At 41.9% G+C, this 23,070-nt stretch overlaps 1 protein-coding gene across 2 annotated transcripts in view; it reads left to right on the top strand.

The window, feature by feature from the left end:
• The first annotated feature begins 2,049 nt into the window (after positions 1-2,049).
• Positions 2,050-23,070, top strand: part of GLI1 (GLI family zinc finger 1) — a 151,150-nt gene continuing 130,129 nt past the window's right edge. For both annotated transcript variants that reach the window (XM_075591524.1, XM_075591526.1), the window contains exon 1: positions 2,050-2,652. The gene's annotated coding sequence lies outside the window, so the exon portion shown is untranslated. The remainder of the gene's footprint in view (positions 2,653-23,070) is intronic.

Below are 23,070 nucleotides of genomic sequence, written 5' to 3' on the forward strand. Positions count from 1 at the left end.
CGCAGTAGTCAGTGTCGCCTCTAGAGAAAAAAGTAAAAGGTATTTGGTTATCTCACATACGTGTATATGGTTATTGTATGATGTCCTGCGAGGAACAATTCCTGCTCTGCTAGGAACCATCGCAGGTGGAGGCGTTGCACCGAGTAAGTGGTTACTCATAGTATCATAATTGCCCCAGGTTCCCCTTGGCGGAAGCTCAGCCCTCCTGTGAGCCAACAGGTAACGCACCACACGCTGGTAACACTGTACGTTCTCCGCACCCACACTGTATATGCGATTGGGTGGGGTGGAATACCCGTTACAAAAGATATGTTCGTATCCTGCCCCTTAAGCACGTCCGGCTCTTTCCTTTGCTTTTTTTTTAAATTGTTTTCTTTTTTTTACGGTTAAAAAAAATAATCATGATTCACTTCATCTCTAGCATTCCTGGTAGACTTTAGAATGCCCTGAGCTCCGGGAAGAGCTCTATTTTGATTCCTGCGAACGTAATATTTTAAACAGTGATATCTCCTGATTGGAGCATCAGATTGCAAACAAAATGAAACCGTCTTGGAATGGGCAATAAGAGATCTGTTCCAGTAAAAATACAATGCAAAAAAAATGGTAGCGCGGCTGGATTTCTGCTTTAAAGCCCTCCTACAGGAGTTCCAACTTCAGTCCTCAAGGGCCATAAATAGGTCAGGTTTTAACAATATCCCTGCTTCAGCACAGGTGGCACAGGTCCCCCTGTGCTGAAGCAGGGCTATCCTTAAAGCCTGACCTGTTGATGGCCCTTGAAGACTGGAGTTGGCCACTCCTGCCCTACTACGTTTGAAGACCACTCTGGTACCGAATGGGTTAACTAATAACGGGGCTACTTGGCTTCGAGGAATTGAATGAGCATGGTTTTAAATGTGTACATTGCATGGGCCACGCAGAGCAGGTCACTGTTCATTACGCTCTATGGGGGAATCTAACTTCTTCATGTGCCAATAATGAAGGGCAAAGCAATCAAACGTTGTTCACACGCCAGAGACAGAATCCTAACACTTCTTATTTGCCTTTAACATAACATCGATCTATCTATTTGCAGGGCGATAGTGTGTGCTGGGCAGCCCGTCAGTTTGGGACATGCTCGCACGTGGCACCCCCAGAAACCTGTCTGGCTAGATGCTACTTGTATATGGCATTGACCTTTTGGTGGGAAATAGCAGCCATGCACAGGCATTTGAAATCCCAGTATCCGCTCTCATTGTGAGCACGGCCAGTCATTTTATCTCCTTGAGCCTCAGGCCACAAAGTCAGCTGACCACATTTGTTGTGAGTTGAAAAAAACAGCGTTTGGGAAGGGGTCTCAGCAAAGCGGTTTTGCCAAAAACTCGATTTGTTTGATTCTGGTTTGGGATTTTTACCAAACACTCAGTAAATAAAAATACCGCTGGTGGTGCATTTGCATGTCTTAGACAGATCTGCAACCCTGTCTTTCACAATTATCACTTAGCAAACAGTGCTTCCACTGCAGTCAGGGATTCTGGGTAATGACATGCAAATAAGCACAGTGTGTCACTCGTTACTACTTATTCATTTTAACATGAACCCCTATAAGCTTATTTATGCCTGCCGTAATTCACAGCTTATCAGCACAGCTTGGGTCTAAGAAGTGTACTGTATAGCCAGTAAACCTATTCACAAAAAGCTGTCTCGTCGAAAACACGGCTAACACAGCTATTTCTACTTATTTCGCAATAATATACACATTTATGCACATTTCAAAATCATTTCGAATGTATCTACATTATTATTTTGTGAATAATAATTATTACATTCTAATTGTTTTATAAAACATAATTTTTTTTAAAAAAGATTATCACAGTAATACTATAAAATATACCACATGGTGTATGAATAAAGGTGCAGGAACGTGTGTGTGTGTGTGTCCTGCCTTCCCTGTGTGCTTCTCCCACTGGAATGTGCATTCTGTATGCTTGCCTCCTCCCCCTCACTTTCATGCACTCCAATCCACATCCCACGTGTTATCCACTCCACAACTTCCTCCCAGCCCATGTAACCACAGACAGCATGCTGAGAACTGAGAATCCTCTGGGTCTCCCCATCCCAACCACACACAGTGCTTAGTCTGACTGCTCAGCTCTGAACGTATGCCCCCAAAAACTGCAGAAAAGAGAGGAAAAACCAGGCAAAATCTAAGCACAACGCAGAGCCAAGCGAAAACTGAAGTCTCAAACTGCAGGAAAAGTTTATGCTTCCCAAATAGTCCCTCAAAAGAGGCAGATTTCAGGAAAACCAGAGCACTTCTCTCTAGCTTCAGGGTGGTCCTTCTGCGAGAATGAAATATTTATAACTGCAGCCAGAGGACAAAACAAGCACAAACTTTTCTGAAAACTATTTTCACTTTCAATGGGTTTTAAAGCCCCCCCCAAAAATGGACGGAAGATTTGAAGACGTTTAAAGCCAAACGAATTAGAAGATTATAACGTTTAAGGTTTTGTTTAATCCGTTTTGCTGGATATGTCAATTTTTGTAACGCGCTGGCAAAAAGTGGATTTTTTACGGGACATTTGCCTCTGTGGGATACAGGCGTTGAAGACTTCTCAGGAGTATATCTGAAGAAGGGTCGGCGAAAACTTTCCAAGCTTATCTTCTTTCCAAAAGGTATGATGATTTGTCAGCTATTGGAAAGCACACAAACAAAAGTGTGTGGGTTACATTAAAAATCAAAGCCGCTTAAATGTAGCTTTCATACAACACTACACAATGTCACGAAAAAGTGACAACGCTACACAATTTCCTGTTCCATTATCCAAGAGAAAGCTGCTCAGAGTTGCAATTTTGTAGTTACTCGGCTTCTCTTTATTCTGGAAATGAGGAGTTAAATTATACAGCTTGTAATACTGTTAAAATTATGCAGTTGCCGTATATATATATATATATATATATATATATATATATACACACACACACACACACATTTATACTCGCATATATGCGCAGTTTTATAAATAGAAATTGTGTACAGATTACGTAGCACAGTACAATACTGCACAAAAACACACGGACTGAGACAGAAAACATGGTAAATACATTAGTGCCTGGTGATAGGGATGTCCTCAGGGTATAGCTCAGGGGAGGTTTCAATATGATGAGCAGACGTAGATAACTTTCACTTTATTTATGTGTGTATATATATGCTAATAATTATATTATATATATATATATATATATATATATATACACGTATATATATATATATAAAATTATAACTATTAGCATATATATATATATAGATCAAATCTATATTGGGCGTACAGTAGGATTATATATTATTATACTGTATATGAACATATACACACGTGTGTATGTATATATAAATCTATGCATCTATCTAAGCATGCACTGAATATCCTGTTTAAGGTCTTCATTGTAACATTCATCTTGTATAGTTTTACGCCTGTTTTAGTCGTATGAATGATAACTTGGTTGTAGCTATGATGGAGAGTATTTAGCGTACGCTTCGGTTTACCTTCGCTGTTCTTAGCCAGGAACTTTTTTGTTAACGACTGCAGTAGACGAAGCCTCTTGCGCATCTTGTTGGAAGAGAATTGGGGAGAATTGAGAAGATTCAGATCTGGATGACCAGTCCTAGTTTTGTCTGGTGAGACGTTCACCTGTTAACCTGTTGACTTCTAGAAGGGTCTGCCATACATCGCTCTATAATGCATTGCAGGCCGTGTGGGGTGTAATCCGGTCTTGTTAGCAGCGCTGTCAGAGAATGAACAAGTTCTCTTCTAATACGGACAGCATTCTATAGCACTGACAGTGGACTAACGCTTGTTATACTAGTATTCAATGATATTACATAGACATTGTTCTAAATGCACATTATAGAGTACAGTACCACGGGTTTTTTTTTTTTTACTTTCCGAACTATAGTGTCTTTCAAAGCAACTGGCACAGAAAATTATTTCTCTTATTCCAGGATTATGTCTTCTGTACTTTTTCATGCACTTTGATGAATGACTGTAGGAAAATGTCAGAATAAAATGTAAGGTATTGTTTTATTATGGTTTCAATTTGATTGTCCGGACAGTAAAAACCTTGCCTTCATCATACTGTAAATGTGTAAAATGTGACAACTATGTCACAAAATACCCAGCATATTAAAAATCACCTTATTGTTGCTTTATTTACAGTTGTTTAGTGGATTTCATTTACATTTACATAAGGTTACTTAACACTCTCTGCACTGAGGTGTTGTGGCATTGTGTAGTAACCTTGTGTGATATTCCCATTCAGTAGGATGTGTGTAAAAATGTAACTCTTTCAGAGCTATAAGAGCCATCAACCCACCGAAACCAGCACTGAAGGGGTCTTGTTTTGTAAACAGGATTAAAATGTTTTTGCTCCCAAGTGCGTCACTGCTATGGTAGATGTTGGAAGCAGATAAGGACCTCTCGGCTAACCTCATCATCAACCTCATCATCGTCTACTTTCCAGATTTATAGTGCTGCTAATGACTTCTACATCAGGGGAGGGCAACTCCACTCCTCAAGGGCCACCAACAGGTCAGATTTTCAGGATATCCCTGCTTCAGCACAGCTGCTACAGTCTTCGACTGAGCCACTGATTGAGACACCTATGCTGACGCAGGGATGTCCTGAAAACCTGACCTGTTGGTGGCCCTTGAGAAGCGGAGTTTCCCACCCCCTGGTCCAGACCCTTAACTATTCTCTCCTTCAGCTTTTCGGTCATACTGTACGTACCAAACTTCTTCCATGCATCGGATTCACATTTCTTACAGTAGGTAGACAAGTGTTACATTAGCTCAGAACTGCCATACTAACTACGTGCGTGCGTGCATGCGTGCATGCGTGCGTGTGTGCGTGTGTGTGTATAATTGTATTTATAGAGTGCCAATAATGTATACAGTGCATTACAAAATTACAAAACAAAGTAAATCAGTTACAAACAATGAGAATGAGTGCAACAGGTAAATGACAACAAGGCAAAAAGAGACGTAAGTGACACAGAATATGAAAGAAATGGAGAAAATCTCATTAAATAACTGTTGCGCTAGTGTTTCTCACAATGACTCACACTACTGTTACGTAGGTGATGTGAGCAAGATAAAACTGCTCTTAGAAATTGGCCTTTAGAGAACCCTATTGAAAATTACGCGTAACAGCAATTTACTGTTAAGATGGCCAGCTAGAGTATTAATCAGTCTCCAAACTGGCAGACTTTATCATAGGGGGGAAATCCCAGGGGTTCCTTTCCTGTAATACATTAGGTGTCGTCTTCTTTTACCCCAGTTTGGCAGAAGATTGACTTTGATCAATAGACTACATACTTTCCATACGCTAGTACCGGGCTCTTCAACTAGTTCCCCAAGGGGGCAGGTCGGGAAACATTTAGTAGTAGAAAGCCCACAATCTTAGTGCAATGTACATTTACAGAACATCCATATAAAGACTTAGATATTGCTATATTTCAACATTTTGCCAGCTTCTATAACATCTGCACTATATATAGTTACATTAGCTTTACATACAAGTGAGGTTCAGCGTGAAAAACTGTACTTAGCTGCCTACGCAACTGGTATGGAATTAGCGAGAGCAGAGAGTCGAAGGGTCGGATTAAGACCCTTTTGGCCTGCAGACCACCAGTTGATGAGCCCTGCGTCAGCAGAGTGAGCTTTATCTCAGCAGTATGTAAGGGGAAGGCATTTTTGTACTAAAGTCTCCAGGATGTGAAACGGGTAATAGAACAGCACCAGATTTCTTAAAGGAAAAACGCCAAGACAAAATTGGAGCTGGACGCACACTGCGCCATTTGCGTCTTGCACCTCTCTGCATCAATGTATTAACGCTTGTGTTCCATGTTTTGCGCCCTGCACGTCACCCTGGGGAATTGTCAGTAGGAGGCGTTAGGGAGGGCGTTAGGGAGGGCGTTAGGTGATGCGCAGATTGCAATGAAATATATCACATGTTGTGTCTCCGTGCGCCATTTCTTGATATCATGTATGTGTCAAAAAATGAGCCGGGCCTGAAGTGGCGTAAAATTATCAGGATAACAATTTGCTACATATGAGCAGAAAATACAGTAATGTGTCATTCCGTTTATACATTACCCTCCATTACTTCCAATGGGATTTCTTTTGATAAATATTGAGCCGTGTTGTGCCCTGTTGTTACCCCAGTTTTGCAGTTGGAAGACTTTCATATGTGAAGATGGCAGGCGGAAAATGTTTGGCTAGCATTTCTTCCGAAAGGGTGTAATAGTTTTGTTGTATAATGATTTAAGGATAAATGTACAATACTTATTGTAATAATAGAAACGGTAACATAAAAATGTAATGTTATAAATAATATAAAGAATTAGGGACCTATGTATTTAGATCATATTTTCTATTTTATTTTTTAAATGTGTTTTAATTTTTAGAAAATAGAAATAATTAGTCCTACTGTGAATACACTACACTTTGTTAACCTATAACCTCCTATATAATAAAATATAAAACAATGTTGTTGATACATAAAAACTCTAAACAGACTTTTTAGGGGTTTGATGCACTTTCTGGGGGTCACAGAGATATATTCCTTTTTTGAGTACATACCATTTACACCTGTACACTGACCGCAGTAACTTATGCGCACCCAAAGAACAAAGTCATGGTGCAGATTGAGAAATGTCTTATTAATACATAGGTGCAGAAGCACAATTTCGATTAGATTTCTGTGCTTGACTTTGCGCCAAAAGACATTTGCGAAGCTTAGTACAGTACATAGGCCCCTTCGTGATTTTTTTAACATGGGTATGTAGATCAGTGGGTTTCAACCCGTGTTCTGTGAACAGTGATGTTCTGATTAAGCTTACCTGGGTAATGGTGCACATTTTACTGCTAAAGACCCAATAATATTATTTTTTGGAAGATTCTGTCATTTATGTAATTTACAAAGGTAGTATTAAATGTTTACTGTAAGGACACCGCGTGTGTTAATGTTCTAATTGTATTGCTATTGTATTCACCTCCCATTGTACAGCACTGAGGAATATATTGGCGCATTATAAAAAAAATTGTGGTGGTAATAATACAAATAAAAATGTTTTATGCTCAGTGAGTAAAGACACTGACTGAGAACAACACTGGATTTGACGCAGGGGAACCTGGTTCTATTCCCAGTGTCAGCTCCTTGTGACCTTGTGCAAGTCACTTTATCTCCCTGTGCCTCAGGCACCAAAATCAGATTGTAAGCTCATAGGGACTGTATCTGTAACTATCCTACTGTATGTGCTGCGTATACCACCATGCACTGTACTGTAATTTTGAGTCCCATCGGGAGAAAAGCACTATATGAAATAAAGTTATTATTAAAATAACATAATATACAAAGCTGTCAGTTTATTTTAAATATATGACATCTACCGCAGCAGTAGTATTTTTTTGATACTGTACATAGGATAAGGGGACTCGGGTTACTCAAAATTCACAATAAATGTTTACGGCAGTGGTTTCCAACCTTTGTTTGTTAAGGAACCCTAAGTGAAATTTTGAGGAACCCCCAACCATCTCTAATAGCAACTCTGTGATCAGATGCATTGTAAGTTCTTCTGTATTTGATAACATTTTCAAATTACCAGAAAATTGCAGGGAACCTTTAGGGATACCCGGGGAAACCAAGGGTTCCTAGGAACCCTGGTTGAAAAGCACTGGTTTAAGGGATTCCATGGGAAGATACAATACAATCTACAGTCCTCAACACAATTGCAAAGCACTGCTGCAGATCATGAAAATCCACCCCCCACACACTGACGTTTGCATGCAGCCTTTAATGGGGTCCACAATATCCTGCAATTACAGGTCACGAACCATGCAAAATGTGCCCTGAGTCGCAAAGAAAAGCTGCGTCTGAGTCAGAGCTGGCAAGCAAATTTGCTAAGCATTAAGTCAGTGTGCATTGCAATTTTCTTTAATATGCAAATTTGCAACATTCTCTAAAGTTGCTACTTTTGCCTGTGAAATCACACACCACATTTCCCTCCCTGTACTGACAACATTTAGCTGAAAGCTCATTCATTTAGCAACAAGCCCTTGGAGGCTTGGGCAAAATGTTTTGAAGAGAATCGAAAGTGGGAGGGGGGTAGGGAACAGCTTCACATGTTGTGGATACCAGCTTCGCACATCTCCACCTGCAATACATTGCACAGCAGCGCCCGCAACACAGGTGCTAAAGATAGTGCGGTAGTCAGGGAAATAAGGCCCTGCTGCTGTTTGCTTGACAAGTCATGCCCAGAAGATGTTACACTAGTCCAGGGGAGGTCAACTCCAGTCCTCAAGGGCCACCAACAGGCCAGGTTTTCAGGATATGCCTTCTTCAGCACAGGTGGCTAAATCAGTGGGTCAGTCAAAGGCTGAGCCACTGATTGAGCCCCCTGTGCTGAAGCAGGGATATCCTGAAAACCTGACCTGTTGGTGGCCCTTAAGGTCAAAACATTTTGCCAAAGCCTCCAAGGGATGTTGCTAAACGAGTGAGCTTTCAGCTAAAGGTTGTCAGTACAGGGAGTGAAACCTCGTGTGTGATTTCGCAGGCAAAAGTAGCAATTTTAGAGAATTTTGCAAATTTGCATATTAAAGAAAAAGGCAATGCAGTCGACTGAGACACTGATTGAGCCACCTGTGCTTAAGTAGTAATATCCTGAAAACCTGACCTGTTTGCGGCCTTTGCGGACTGGAGTTGGCCATTCCGGCACTAATTAGATACAGATATGGATTCCGTTGACTTGGGGTAGAGAAAAAGCTGCAATTTGTGGTCCAAAAATGAAATCTTACTTTCTTTTCATTTGTATTTCCTGTCCTGATTACAGTGTTTGCTGTGGAATCCTCTGTTTATTGGTCTCAGTGTAGATGGGGCTATTTATTTTGTAAGCACATTTTCCTGTAGAAAAATTAGTGCAAAAGTAGCATCATCTTAAAAAATTAAAACGCAACAGCATTTTTTTCCTTTGGTAGATCTGGTGCTGTTTTTCCCCCAACTTCCAGCCAGGAGATTGTACCCATCTTCTGCAAGAGGAACCAACAATGTATTTAGACATTTTCTTTAAACAATTTTTATATACCGCTGATATATGACAGAAACCACTTTATTACAATGGAAAAAGGTTCATCAGACACATTTATTTCTGTGGGGATATCAATCTTGTGCTCTTTCATTGCACCATTATTGCTCACGTTTTGCAGTTATGAGACAGGGATGAATAGTCCTCTATGAAGGGGATTTAGGTGAACGAAGACTGAGAAGATGAAAATACCAAATAAAATGTTGACATCAACTTCAAGGAAGTACAAAGAAAGAATGTCCGGCGTTGAGTCTAAAACATGTTGTATCTGACGTTTTTGTTGCATCGTTTTGTGTACGTTATCAAACAAAATGGAGTTAATAAATAAAGCAAATATTGACAGGTCCTTAGACAGTACTATTTGCTTTGTCAACATTTGTATAGTATATGTTTGTATACTGCTCATAGTGTACACAGTGCTGTATACACATAAGATAACAGGAAGCAATAGATAAGGCACAGCTATATAAGAGCTGACAGTTTGTAAGCACAGGACAGAGCATATCTATGTATGTAATCATGTTTAGTTATAACTAGTAGCAATGTATGCGTTTATGTTTGCCTGCAAAGTATGCAGTATGTATATATAGAGATAGCCAGCTGAAGAAATTCAGAATCACTTGGGACTTGGTGAGGAGACGGGAAAAAGAATGAATGGGTCCGAAACCAAACAAAAGTCTGTGACATCGCAAGGGAGAAGAAATTAAAATGGCAGTGGGCTGGAAACAGCGCAAGAAGAAATTACCATTGTTGGATACAGATGGAACTCATATGGATTCCAAGAGAGATTAAAAGACCAAGATGAAGACCAAAAGTAAGATGGGAGGGTGAAATCAGAAAATGTGTTGAAGCAACATGGAGAAGAGAGGCTTGTAAACGCAGTACCTGGAAGATCATTGGATCCTGCAACTTCATCCTGCAGTGGATCGACAAGGGATAAAGATGATGATGATATATATATTCTGTACCCAGGACATACATTGAAGTATATTTACACTGCTGATAATGTATACTTTGACTTTTCTTGATTAGGCATCTAATCTCTCTCTCTCTCTCTCTCTCTCTCTCTCTCTCTCTCTCTCTCTCTCTCTCTCTCTCTCTCTCTCTCTCTCTCTCTCTCTCTCTCTCTCTCTCTCTCTCTCTCTCTCTCTCTCTCTCTCTCTCTCGTACATACATAAAAATAAATGTACTAGTAATAGAAGATAATGAATATATATATTAAATGTCTACAATAGTGATACATAAATGGCCAATACAATATGTAAGATAAAAAATACACACAACATAAAACAAAGAAGAACCAGTTCCTTAAATCTCCAATTGAAATCAGATTCGATTAGGTAGAGGGGTACAAGGCAGCTTTCAGATTGATTAACCACATCCAGAGGTAAACCTAAAAAGAGAAGAAAGTGAGTGCAAGCCCCATAGCGTAAAAAACACATTTAATGAAGGAAACAAGGGAAGCAGGAGGGGGGGGTGGGGGGGAGTTGAGGCTCACCCAGGAGGATAGATAAAAATCTGGCAATGTGTGAATATATATCACCACCGGCTGTAGAGTCGCGGTAAGGGTCCTCTCTGGATTATAGAGCAGCCTGCTAGTACCAGAAGAACACTCGAGTTGTACTCAGGGAACTCCAAATATTGCTCCAGGTCGTGCTCACAGAGGGACTCCGACTCACGGCTTTCAAAATCAGCTCAGAGCGTGCTTCAGCCACACTGCGCTCCTGTGTGATGACGTCAGATCGTCGTGATAATGTGGGAGGGTGCTGACGCGTTTCGTCACTGCTAAGTGACTTTCTCAAAGGATTATGGAAAGTAGCTCTTGGCGAGTGATGTATATACCCTCCTTGTTGACTAGCAACCTACACAAGGAGCTTATTCAATCAATGATTAAACTATGATCTTAATATGGGGGCTGAATATTTAGTACTGTTTGAAAGGTGTACTGTATAACAACATAATAATCAAATGCATACAAATTAATATTGATAAAAAGACACAAAATAACAGGGGAATTCAAAAGTTAAAAAAATGCTCAAAAACGAAATATATAAATCACAAGAAGGATATTCAAACATGAAAAGCATATACAATTATATATATATATATATATATATATATATATATATATATATATATATATATATATATATACACATTTGAGGAAAGGACAAAACCTCCTGGATGAGATGTACAGATATAATGTGTTGTTATATAGTATACTTTTCAAATAGTACTAAATATTGTATATATATATATATATATACAAAATACAAGATGTTCAGGGCACTCAAATGAGTTAAAGGGAAGAATAAATACTTATCTTGAGATCAGGGTCCTGCAGAGCAGCCGGGACCACCATCCAGCAGCGAAATACAGTAGATAGCACAAAAGTCAAAGAATTCTGCAGTGCACTCTGGTAAATATAAATCAGATGTAATGCATCAGGCAGGCATAAGGGGTCAGTGTCACGGGAGACCAGGCATTTACACCTCTTTTTCTGGATCATTGAGCAAAACAAGATTAGTGAAATAAATTGGAAATGTATTCGCATGAAAAGGCATACACACAATGGGACACAAACTACATAAGAAGAGACACACTGACTTGGGACCTGGGCAAAAAAACTAGACTTTCCTAACTAAAATTAAACAAAATACAAGAGTCCTTAGTTGACCGGACTTAGCCCGAGTTGTCCTGGAACTCAAATCGGCATGAAGTTCTTGACGGCACCGCTGTATCTGCTCCGGAGGTGCTGAAATAAGTTCTCCGGGAGTTAGCTCCGATCGTCCTGGACCTAAAATCGGCTTGCAATCCTGGCCGCGACCGCTGCGTTCAATTCGCAGAACTTGGCCACAAAAAGCTGGGCTTAGAAAATATTTCACCTCGGATTTCTGGAGCCGGTGACTTTGGTATTTTTCAGAGCATCTTTTGGACGTTCTGGCGCTTAGAATCCGATGTCCGGATTGGCTGAGGCTTTCTTATAGTATTTCTGAGTTCATTCATGAAATACTACAGCCAATCCGAGCGTGGGAAAAATCCTACCAGCCAATTAGAGCGTTGCCAGTCTAATGAAGCGGTTCTTCTGAATTGGACAAGGCACCTCTGCCACTTGCTATGCAGAAGCCACCCGCTGAGTTAGGGTCCTCACTGTCTGGATTGGGCAAATGGTTGTCCGAGGACTTCCATTCAGCCCAGGATGTGAGTACTTGAGCCTAACTCCGGTGACCAAGTGGCTTTCACACCTTGGCAACCTCTGAGGCTTTCATGTCCGGGACCCGAGTAGACTTGATGGCACCAAGCTTGGTAGGCAAATGGTCTCTCAGAACCCTGGACCTGGAAGTCCCAGCTCACACTACAGTGCACAAGCATATAACTTTTAAAACAAAATGTGTAATAAACTATACACTTTAAACTTTCTAAGTCTCTTGGTTATGGGGAATAGAATAAGAGGTTGCACGTTTATTCTTACTAGCCATATTCCCCACACACTTACTATATAACAGGGGCTTACAAAAAATATCTCACAACCTTATGTATGGTTGGAGCACTCCAGAACCCCTATATAGGTTCTGGGTGATCTTGACATTAACTGGGCATCCCCCTTAATCTAACCCCTTGACATGTTCAGGGACACCTCACATCCCTATGCCCCATTTACCTTTCTGATCTGTGCTGAAGCAGGGAAGCTTGGCGGTAAGTCGCGTTAACTGTTTTCAAGGAGGGGTTTTGACCAGAGCATTGTGCCTACATGTATCCAGGATTCCGACCTGATCTCTGGGTACATTATTGGGGTAGCCAGCAACTCTGGACCCCGACTACCTAGGCACAATCTGACAAGTCTTTCTCTGCAAAACCCACATTTGAAACTCATAGCCTACAGTAGTAATCTCTGCTTGCTGGCACACCTGGAAAGGTAAAAACACAAAAATTCTTCATTGTCACATAATTTATAGCAATGCATTTACAATCACTGGGCTCAAGAGCTGACACTCCCAAACCCCCATACATGGATCAGAGGTAACCAAACGGTCTTAAACCTTTATTGTGAGCTTGGTTACCCCCTCACCGTTACAGTCAGTACAAGAATGGGGGAGCGACGTTTCGGACCGCCCGGTCCTTTATCTAGCTCCTAACTCAGTGTACAGCACACGGGGTATTCATATAGTGAGTGAAACAATCAAACAATCAAAAATGGTGCCACAACATAGTCCGCCCAACTAGGTATGGTGGCTCAAAAAGGTCAACCTTAATCGCATGCGCACACGCGCTCTTATCAAAAGCTTACAAAAAGCTACCTTGCCCATAGTACGGGGGCACTGAGAGGATCAGTTGTGCCCGATTAGTCATACAGTATGTGCGCATGCACGTGCGAATACGCATTGTGTAGTACTCCTGGATAGAGCAAGGAACGGTGTGTGTATTGTAGATAGATGTAGATACGGATATTGATGTATAAATATGCCCAAGTTGTAAACATAAACAAATGTCAGGCGCATGTGCCGAGCAGCAGCTTTTACAGGGTAGGCCGGGTGGCCCTGCGGTTGGGCTACTAGCCTGTGAAGTGGGAGACTGAGACTGTATCATAAAGCAGCCAGAGTCATTTTATATTTCTAAACCACGTCTACCACACATTACATTATATACACTGTACACCGACTGCAGAATATATCCATGCTTTTTAATAGATTATACCTTCTCTGTAAGTGACACTTTTACTTTATCATAAGCAATTATTTATGGCATTCCAATGTGACTTTTTAATGTGAGTTATTAAACAATTTATTTTGTGTGTGTGTGTGTGTGTGTGTGTGTGTGTATTGTGTGTACACACATAGTGCCTGCATAATTTTGGACAAATCTACATAAATGAAAGAATACACTCAAAAGCTCTCAGGCTGACATGTTTCTGGGGTCAAATGCAACTAAAACAATAACTTATAATATGCTTTGATGCTTCCCAGTGTTGTGCTCCGTGCTTAACCCCTTCAGTTCCAGATGGACCTACAATGCGTTGCTGGCACCATTAGCAATTAAGGGGTTAAGTCAGATCTATGAAAAGTGACAATAGGAGTAGTTAGGGGAGGGGTATCGTGTGGTCATTTTGTTTTGTATCACCAACACAAGCCTGAGCTGTCTTAGGAAGCTTGCATCATACTGGATGTATCAAATATCTTTCTCCCCTGTGCTGCAGGTGTAGTGTTTTCTATCCTGGAGCTATGGGGGTGAAGGGCAGACTAAGGCCTCGTTCAGGGTGCTGGCTTCGGAGGGAGGGCGTGCTGCCGTGCGTGCTGCCGTGAGAAACAAAGTATTCAATTTGAATACTGGTTGTCAGGGTAGCAACCGCCCTGTCTCCGAAGCCAGGAGTTGAAGCTGACTACAGTTTCAATAAACGAAAATTTCGTTTTTTGGAGCTGCAGCAGCGTCACAGGGACCTAGGCAGCCAATGAAATCATTCTTCAGAATGATTTCATGACTGCAACTTGGATACTTACCCTGCCGTGTGTAACCCCGCCCCCTCCCCAACGCTGAAAAGTTTGCTGGGGGATAAACACAGATCGCCCAGCAAACTGCAGCACTGCCTCCCTCACGCCCTCCCTCCGAGTCCTGCAGCTGGCACCCTGAACGAGGCCTTAGGCTAAGTCCATACAGCTTTTGCCCTCGCGCTGAGGCATGCGCGTCCGTGACGTCACCCGTGTGAAGCGGGTGCGATTTCGGACATGCTAGATGCGCCGTCGGGGGGGCGTGTCAGTGACATTATGGAGCTGGTTCGGCCTCATTGGGCGAACCGCTCACGTGACCTGCCCGTCGCGCCGAGATATCAGTTTCAGTCTCCTGCTGTTGCAGTCATACTGAGCCACTAGTTGAACCAGCTGTGCTGAAGTAGGGATATCCTGAAAACCTGGCCTGTTTGCGGCCCTCGAGAACTGGAGTTGTGCAGGCCTGCCTTAAGGCAATGTAATCTGCTGCCGCGCAGTCTGCGGCAACATGGACTTAGCCTTAGGAGGGAGGCTCAGAGTGGTTACAGTGACATACATGATGGGAACTTCAGGAAGCGGCAAAAACATGAGGGCATAGCTGTACAACTTATATTTCCCACTAAATACAATGCTTAGTGCACCAAATGCAGCATGGAAGTCCCAAATACTATACAATTGTTATAGTAGACGTTCAGTTTAGCAAGGTTTGGAATCACTGTGCTAGAGTAATGAATAGACACACACTGTTAGCAGTGGTTTTTCAAGCAGAATGTACCCCTTGTGAGGCCAGTGAGTTAACCACAGGGGTATAACATTGACCTGCCCAAAACCCAACTCTCCAGCTTCAAAGACCTGTGATTGAACCACGAGTGGGTTACTGTAATCACCTGTGGTATTAAGCAGTGAAATATTTATTGTATTTATCCATCCCTTACATTCCAGCCACCATTGATCTCCTAAGGGGAGGCTATTGCACGATGGTAACCAAATCCATAAGTGCCCTGATGCATTTTAAGCTCTATAGCAGGGGTTCTCAACTCCAGTCCTCAACCCCCCAACAGGCCAGGTTTCAGGATCTCCCTGCTTCAGCACAGGTAGCTCAATCAGGCCCTGATTTAGCACAGGTGGCTCAATTAGTCTTTGGTTCAGCACAGGTGGCTCAGTCTGAGCTACCGATTGAGCCACCTGCGCTGAAGCAGGGATATCTTGAAAATGTGCCCTGTTGGGGGCTCTTGAGGAGTGGAGTTGAGAACCCCTGCTCTATAATGCTACTGGGGTTTGCAAGTCTCTGGCACAGAATGAGGTTGAACCAACCAACAGGGAACAACGTCGAATTTATATTCCCCCTGCTGCAATGAGTTCACAATGGGACTTTAGTGGCCAGGAAATAAGGAGATCTAGTAACTTGCTGGCATTAAATCTGGAACCAGGATCTCTCACATCAGAGTCTGTGTATTGGACCTCTACAGTCCTTTCCTCAGTGTTTCATTATATGTGAATGTTTGGAGAGGGGGCAGGAGTTAGTCGTTTGCAAATCTATGGGGTATTTCCATGACTTAGTTCCCTCCTCTGTCTCAGGGTTAGAAGCTCTGGTTAAAAAAAAGAAAAAAATAATCTCCTTTTACAAACTTGTTCGGAGCTGTACAGACACTTCCACACCTGGAATCATTTGTACCTCCATTGACATGCAAGGAAAGGCCTGCCCTAGGGGTCTATTGTGTCTGGGCCGTCCGAGGGACGCATGACAAAGAACTACATTAGGAAGCTTGATGCTGCAAATTAATGAGTAGCCCTCCCCGCACATTCCCGCACTCACCCAACCCCTGCACCACTCACACGCTATCCCTTCATGAGAGGTGTCAAGGAGCTAATTGAGATGAAAAGTCATTGTTTCAAGAGAGGGGAGGTCCTGGAATATGGATTGCAATCATGGAGAGCATGATGTAGAATGGCCTGAGCCCAGGGGAGCACCGTGCATTCTAGAGAGGGCTAGACTGAGCTGTGAAAGGTTGTGACAAGGTCACTAACCGGTTGATAGGCACTCAGGAAATGGGCCACCACCAACTCTCTCAGTAATATCATGAGCAGAAATGATCATCCCCAGACACACCTGAGCTGGCACCTACTGCAAATGTAGTCAGTTGCTAAAGTGCTTTACAAGAAGTGGTTGCACTGTGTATGATTCTTCTTCTGCTATTTGCTCCATACAATATAACTATGCATCAAATTGCACCTGACACAAGCAGGATACATTCTCCGTAAAGTAGGCTATTGCATATTGCAAATGACAGCATCATACAGTACTTTGTGGTCCTTTAATCAAAGTATCCTGGCTATAACAACAGCACAAATCTGGTGCAAAAACACTGCATAGAATTATCAAACTATAAAACCTTGTTAGTTTCAACTGGAATGTTTTTCCTTAAAGCTGCAGTTCAGGCTCCCGTTTTTTTTTTAACTTCAGTAGTTTCATGTGGGCAATCTCTACTTAACTAAAAAAAACTGCGTAGCTGCCGGTCAATTAGTTCTCCGTCTATTGATCGGCAAAGTTTGGCGACATCTTTAAATATGGGGACTGTAAATCGTTGCTATAGGAACAAGCATGCTTGTTAAAATAGAATACAAGAAAATTGGTCTTTCAAAGTTGTTGTTTTTTAAAACAGAAAATGCTAAAAGTATTTTTTCTTACTACAGAACTGATTTATTTAAAAAAAAAAACACACACATGCAGGATATTGCATGAACTGCAGCTTTAATAAATCCGGTGCCGTTTCTTGCCCCAGTTTTGTAGCTGGGTGGCTTTGACCTAGGATGTTGTAAAGGCCTCTCTATAAAATCAATTCAGTAGACTACAACCTTTTCATTTACCCATTTTCTCTTGTCTATTTGTTTTTAAGCATGAGTATAATGGTGTATACGTATTTCTGTAATGAGATATAAAGAGCTCATTCTCTATTTTTAACAGTGTATCAGACGCTGCACCACTACTCTTTTTAAGCTTCTTCGACCACTGGATTTACAATAACAGGAGGAACACTCTTGCAATACTATTAAGCCTTTTAAACATTTTAATCACAACCCTTACTGTCCAGTGAGCTCCGTGTTCAAACGTCCCTGCAGAATTCTTTAGTTAACCTCACCTGAACATGTAATGATTGTAGCAGCAACAGCAGCAGCCCAACCTCATCTTACTAAAAGAACAGCAGCCCCACACAAAACCTAAGTCAGGTACTTTAGGGCAAAACAGTACATTACCAAAAGCTATGGATTGCATAACCGTACGGATCAGATAATAGCCTTTTTTTAATAGGACAATGACAGCCTTGTAATAGCATAGGCCAGGGGACGTTTCTTACGATAATATGTACAAAATTATACATTGTCAGCAAAACATTAGGAATAAAAAGAGAGCGCTGACTAGCATGTTCACCCCTTGCCTTTTTGAAGGGCATTGTTATAATATGGTATATTAGACTGGGAGACGAGGCATCCCATACAGTGTTTGGGATCGTGGCATTGTCCTATTATGTTAATCAATTGCTTTGTCCTATAATGATTCTCTCTTCATCACAGTGTGACAATTCATTGTCCTCTCCCCTCCCACAGATTCCCATCATTATTAGGGGACGGCGACCACATTAGACAGGAGGCTCTAATCTGTGTTGGGACAGCATAAAATAGTTCCGCGTTTGCACTGTTTCAATTTGCAGGCGGAAGAATGTTTCCTGGAAATGAATCTTCACTGAGAAGGGGGGGTAGCCCCTTTCGCTGGTAATCATTAATATTATTATCTTTTATTAGGATGGCGCCAACATATTCCGCAGCGCAGTAAAATGTGGCAGGGAGGACAATAACATTGTATGACAAAAGAGTACATATATGTTAGGACAAACTGAAGGAGGTCCCTGCTCGAGGTAGCTTACAATCTAGGATGAATTTGACAGCAATGTGCTATACATGCTTCTTGCTATGAAAGGGTTACACAATTAGCACCTGATCGCTCCAGCAGTGAAATGGTTAATGGTGCAATCTGTCCCAAAGAGTTTTTTAAGAACAAGAAATCAAAGCACTGTAACAATTATTCCAAACTCTATTTTGACGTTATTACCCCTTTGTTTATGTATTATTATGTATAATGGATTTACTTTTTATTTATTTATAAAAATGTTTTACCAGGAAATAATACTGTACCTTGAGAGTTACCTCTCGTTTTCATGTATGTCCTGGGCACAGACTTATAATGGCAATACATCGTTAGACGTTATATTTATAGACAGTTAGGGATAATATATGTTATGGGCGTATTTAACTGTTACAGACCAGATGAAAATGTGAGACAGCGGAAGTCTTGAAAGAGCGTTATTTGGTTTTATGTAGTCATAACCATGTTTAATGAACAGGCGGCAAAAGCATTACTCTATGGTCTCTATGAATATGTCAATAAGCTGTCTTACCCCTCATATAACTTTGGTTTGCGTGTACACGTTGGTTACATGCAAACATGCAAACATAAGTGCTGTGAAGAAACACCTATTAATCATATTGTAATTAACTGAATGACGGGAGTTATTTCTGCACACAGTTAGCTCAGTGAATACGTAGGTTACTCATGGAAAATAACAACCATTCCTGTTTTGTTATTGTAGCGTTATGTCCACTGATTTAACACTGCTTAGTGAATCTAGGCCTTTGCCGGGAAAATGTTTGTCAGAAAACATCAATACTAAAAAAAGAATAAAGATATGCACTATTAACCCTTTGGGAACCAAGACCGTCGATGTATTGGAAATGCAATGCTGTGCAAGCCCTTGTGGCAGCTAATAGGTTATATAGCAGTAGTTTTGCAAACGGGATATCTGGAGAGGTTTTTGAAACTAACCGACTACCTCAAAAATGACTATAATCTTACCAGATTGCTTATAATTGCATTATAAATACCTTGCGTTTTTCTTAAGCCTCACTTGGGGGTAGAGAAAGCACGGGGTAATGCAGGCACCATATCATGTAAAACCTTAGAATCAGATCCCAAAACTGGCATTAACACTTGCACAGCGTCCCCAGCAGAAATACCCATCACCTCCGTTGGTCAACATCCATTCAAACGCAGCTTTGAGCACTGAGCGGTGCATTGCTGGACTGCCCGGCACTCAAGGTGTTAACTGCATTTTGATCAGCCTGTAATGCCGTGGATGAAGTGAAAGAAACGCCACCAACAGTTTGCGTCTGATACTTGTACCCTTAGCTTTACACAGCTCTGAACCCTTGACAGCAGAAGGCTTAAGAGATGGTTATGTTAGAGGAAACTTTCACTTCACTTTGCCCCTGTGACTGCCGTGTTTGTGTTTGTATTCCAGGCACTGCGAGCTAAGTCCTTCAACAAACACTTACTCAATACCAACAAGGGAAGCTGCTTTCTCGTCAGCTCTTTGTTGACCTGTTTTCCTATATACTTTTGCAGTAAGGTTAGCGCTTTATAAAGGCGAGTGCTTAAGTGGCGCTTTGCCAGAGCACCTCTGTGCTGACCTGCCTCCTTGAAGAGATGATCCCTTTCACACATAAGAAGAGTCAGGTCCTCTCGTGCTAATGTCCTCATATTTCTGTCATCCTGCATTTAGAAGGACACGTTTGCGTTGCCGGTTGCTCCTTTTTTTCTCGGTATTACGCCACTATGACAAGGTTCACATGACCTTACCATGGGAAGGATTGTCTTCATGTACAATTACATTCTGGGACAGTGGTTTCCAACCTTTTTTTTAGTTAAGGAATCCTATAATTACATTGTGAAATTCTGTGGAACCCCTACACTCTCTCCCTTTTTTCACTCGCACACACACAACCCTCCCTCCTGACCCCTCCCCACCCTCAACCCCTCCCTACCCTCAACCCCTCCCTTCTGTTTTTACTCACAACATCCTCTTGTCAGTGCCCAGCTGGTGATTCGTAGGGCCCACCAAGATGGCCGATACAGGAAGTTGTGTGGGACTTCCAGCTGGGCCTAAGTTGCGGCTTCCCTCTGCTGCCGGAGAGCAAATTACACAGAACCCTTTAGAGAAGTCCGTGGAAACACACTGCCCTCGATACTTACCTGATGATGCAATTCTGATTGTACAAAGAGCTATGGAGTATCACTACTTGTATTTTTAAAAGCCTACTCTTTTGTATTGCAAAAGAAAATATATAGATGGATCAAAAGAAATCCTCCAATTGCTTTGCTGGGATTCATCTCCTTTCATACTGTAAATGTGGAGTTGTTTCTCCCCAGTTTTGAAACTTTAGTACGTAGACCCCCTAAGGGCCTTATTCTATATAGTCCAAAGTGGCTATTCAGGCCCTTTTCGAACAAGAATCATTTTCGGCTAAAAACAACCTAGACAGCAGCATCGAACTACATAGAATCACCCCTCTAAGGCCGAGTCCATAGAAGGACAGGCCGCACTGAGCCGTACGGACACTCAGCGTAGAGCCCCTGCATCCTCAATGAGGATGCCTTGAGAGGGGGCTCACGCGAGCGTCCGCAGGCGTGCGGAGGCTTTGGAGTTTTCAGCCGAGCACCAAGCTGTTTTTCAGCGTGCTGTCGGCTGAAAACATCCAATCAGCCAGAAGCAGCGTCAACGTCACGGCGTCGTGACGTCGGCGCCGTGACGTTGACGTCAGTGCGTCGCGGGCGATTGGCCCAGCGACGTCACTGCCCCGCCTCCAACCACCTCCCCCAGGCTCCCTTCGCGCACGCTGGCTCGCCTGCAAGTCCGTGGAATCGCGCTGACTTAAGCAGGCGAGCCTCAGCGTTAGCGCGCCTCCGCTCTCCAGAAGCCTCTATGGCCCCGGCCTAAGGCTGCGGCCAGGCAGGGAGCTGGCGCTCGTGCGCTGCGCCCTGCTCAGCCGGGCAATTTGTGGCCAGCAAGGCGCGCGCTCGCCTGGCAGCGCGGCCACGACGTCACGGAGCTGGTTCGCCCTCATTGGGCGAACCGCTCGCGTGATGCACTTGCAAGCAGCAAAATCAAATTTGCTTGCTCTAAGCGCCAAGCGGCCCAGGCGCTTGTTCACGCTGGCCACACACATTGCCGCAATGTGTTTAATCGCGGCAAGTGTGAGCGCGCCCCGCTCAGCGCCACCCTGGATGAGGCCTAAGTCTCTATTGAAATCAAACTAATGTACTGCTACAGTAACTTTTGAATAGTTTTTCAGCCACTGGACATACAGTATATAGTCACATATTTCTATTTCCGTTTATGTTGGTCATGCTGCAACTGATCGCTGCAACCTTGGAATCAGCTGTCTTTCTTCAGTTTGTTATGACATCCAAAATATTGCTACAGACAGAACTATTGTACGCTCCATGGTATGTCTTGTTCTGCGTTTTGGGAGTTGGTGAGGCACTCGTTTCAGAAGTATGTTAAGAAACAATTGATAAAAATGGTAGAGGTGAAACAAGGTTTAACGCTGTCATGTCATTGCAATTTGGGTATGCGTGCTACAAAAATTCTAGTGATCAAAGTGCCATGGTATTAGGGGGTATGGACAACCACTACTGTTATATTTACAAAACAGTAATTTCACATCAGTTTCCAAGAAGAGTGCCTTTTTAGTTTGAGAAGGTTCTCCTTTTTACATTTAAAGCATAAATAGTACATAAACCATTATGAAACAAGTTAAAAATATGTTTCCCCAGTGTTTAAAAGGTTCAGTGATCTGATAAACTCAGGCACAGCACTGCTGCTTACCAAGCAGTTTGTTGGCACAAATTTACTAAGTGGTGCTATGCCATAACACACTTTTACATTTAAGACAATAGGCTACAACAAGGTGTATTTTTACTTGGTGGTAAGTGTCTTAAGGTATACCATCTCTTAGTAAATAAGGCTATTTGTGCATTAGTATCCTTGTTTTTCTTGCTGTTTTATTTGCATGGTTTTTTTTGCTTTTTATTTTAACCATAGACAGCCAGGGTTCATTCATTCATCGGGGTCAGAGGTTATGTGACTTCTCTCAGCTTGTTGAGAAAACTTCGCTCACAGCTTCCAAGCTTCGAACGTGCAGGAAACAACATATTATTTACAGTTGGGAAATGGGAAAAGATTTGTCACAAATCTGAAAAATTAATATTAAAATATCAATTCATATCCTGATTAAAGTTGTAAAATTGTAATTTAAACTGGAAGAAATAACACTAAGAAATGTATGATATAATAGTGATAATTTTGTATTGTCATAGCCATCAACCAAGACGGAAGAAAGAGAGGATAAGCTTCACTTCTCGATGAAAACGAGGACCTTATTGCACATGTATTATTTCACTATGTAAAGTTTTAAACTGTAGCTGTGGTAGATATGAAAAACAATAAATACATTCAATCGCATCTACTTCTTTTTGTAATTGGTAATAACTTCACATTTTGTAAAAAGTTACCCTCCTGGTTAATAAAAAATGAGCCATATTTAAAAATATTTTCATTTATATTTATGAAGTGGTGCTCAG

This window comes from Ascaphus truei, chromosome 3 (assembly GCF_040206685.1).
Source record: "Ascaphus truei isolate aAscTru1 chromosome 3, aAscTru1.hap1, whole genome shotgun sequence".
NCBI lineage: Eukaryota > Metazoa > Chordata > Amphibia > Anura > Ascaphidae > Ascaphus > Ascaphus truei.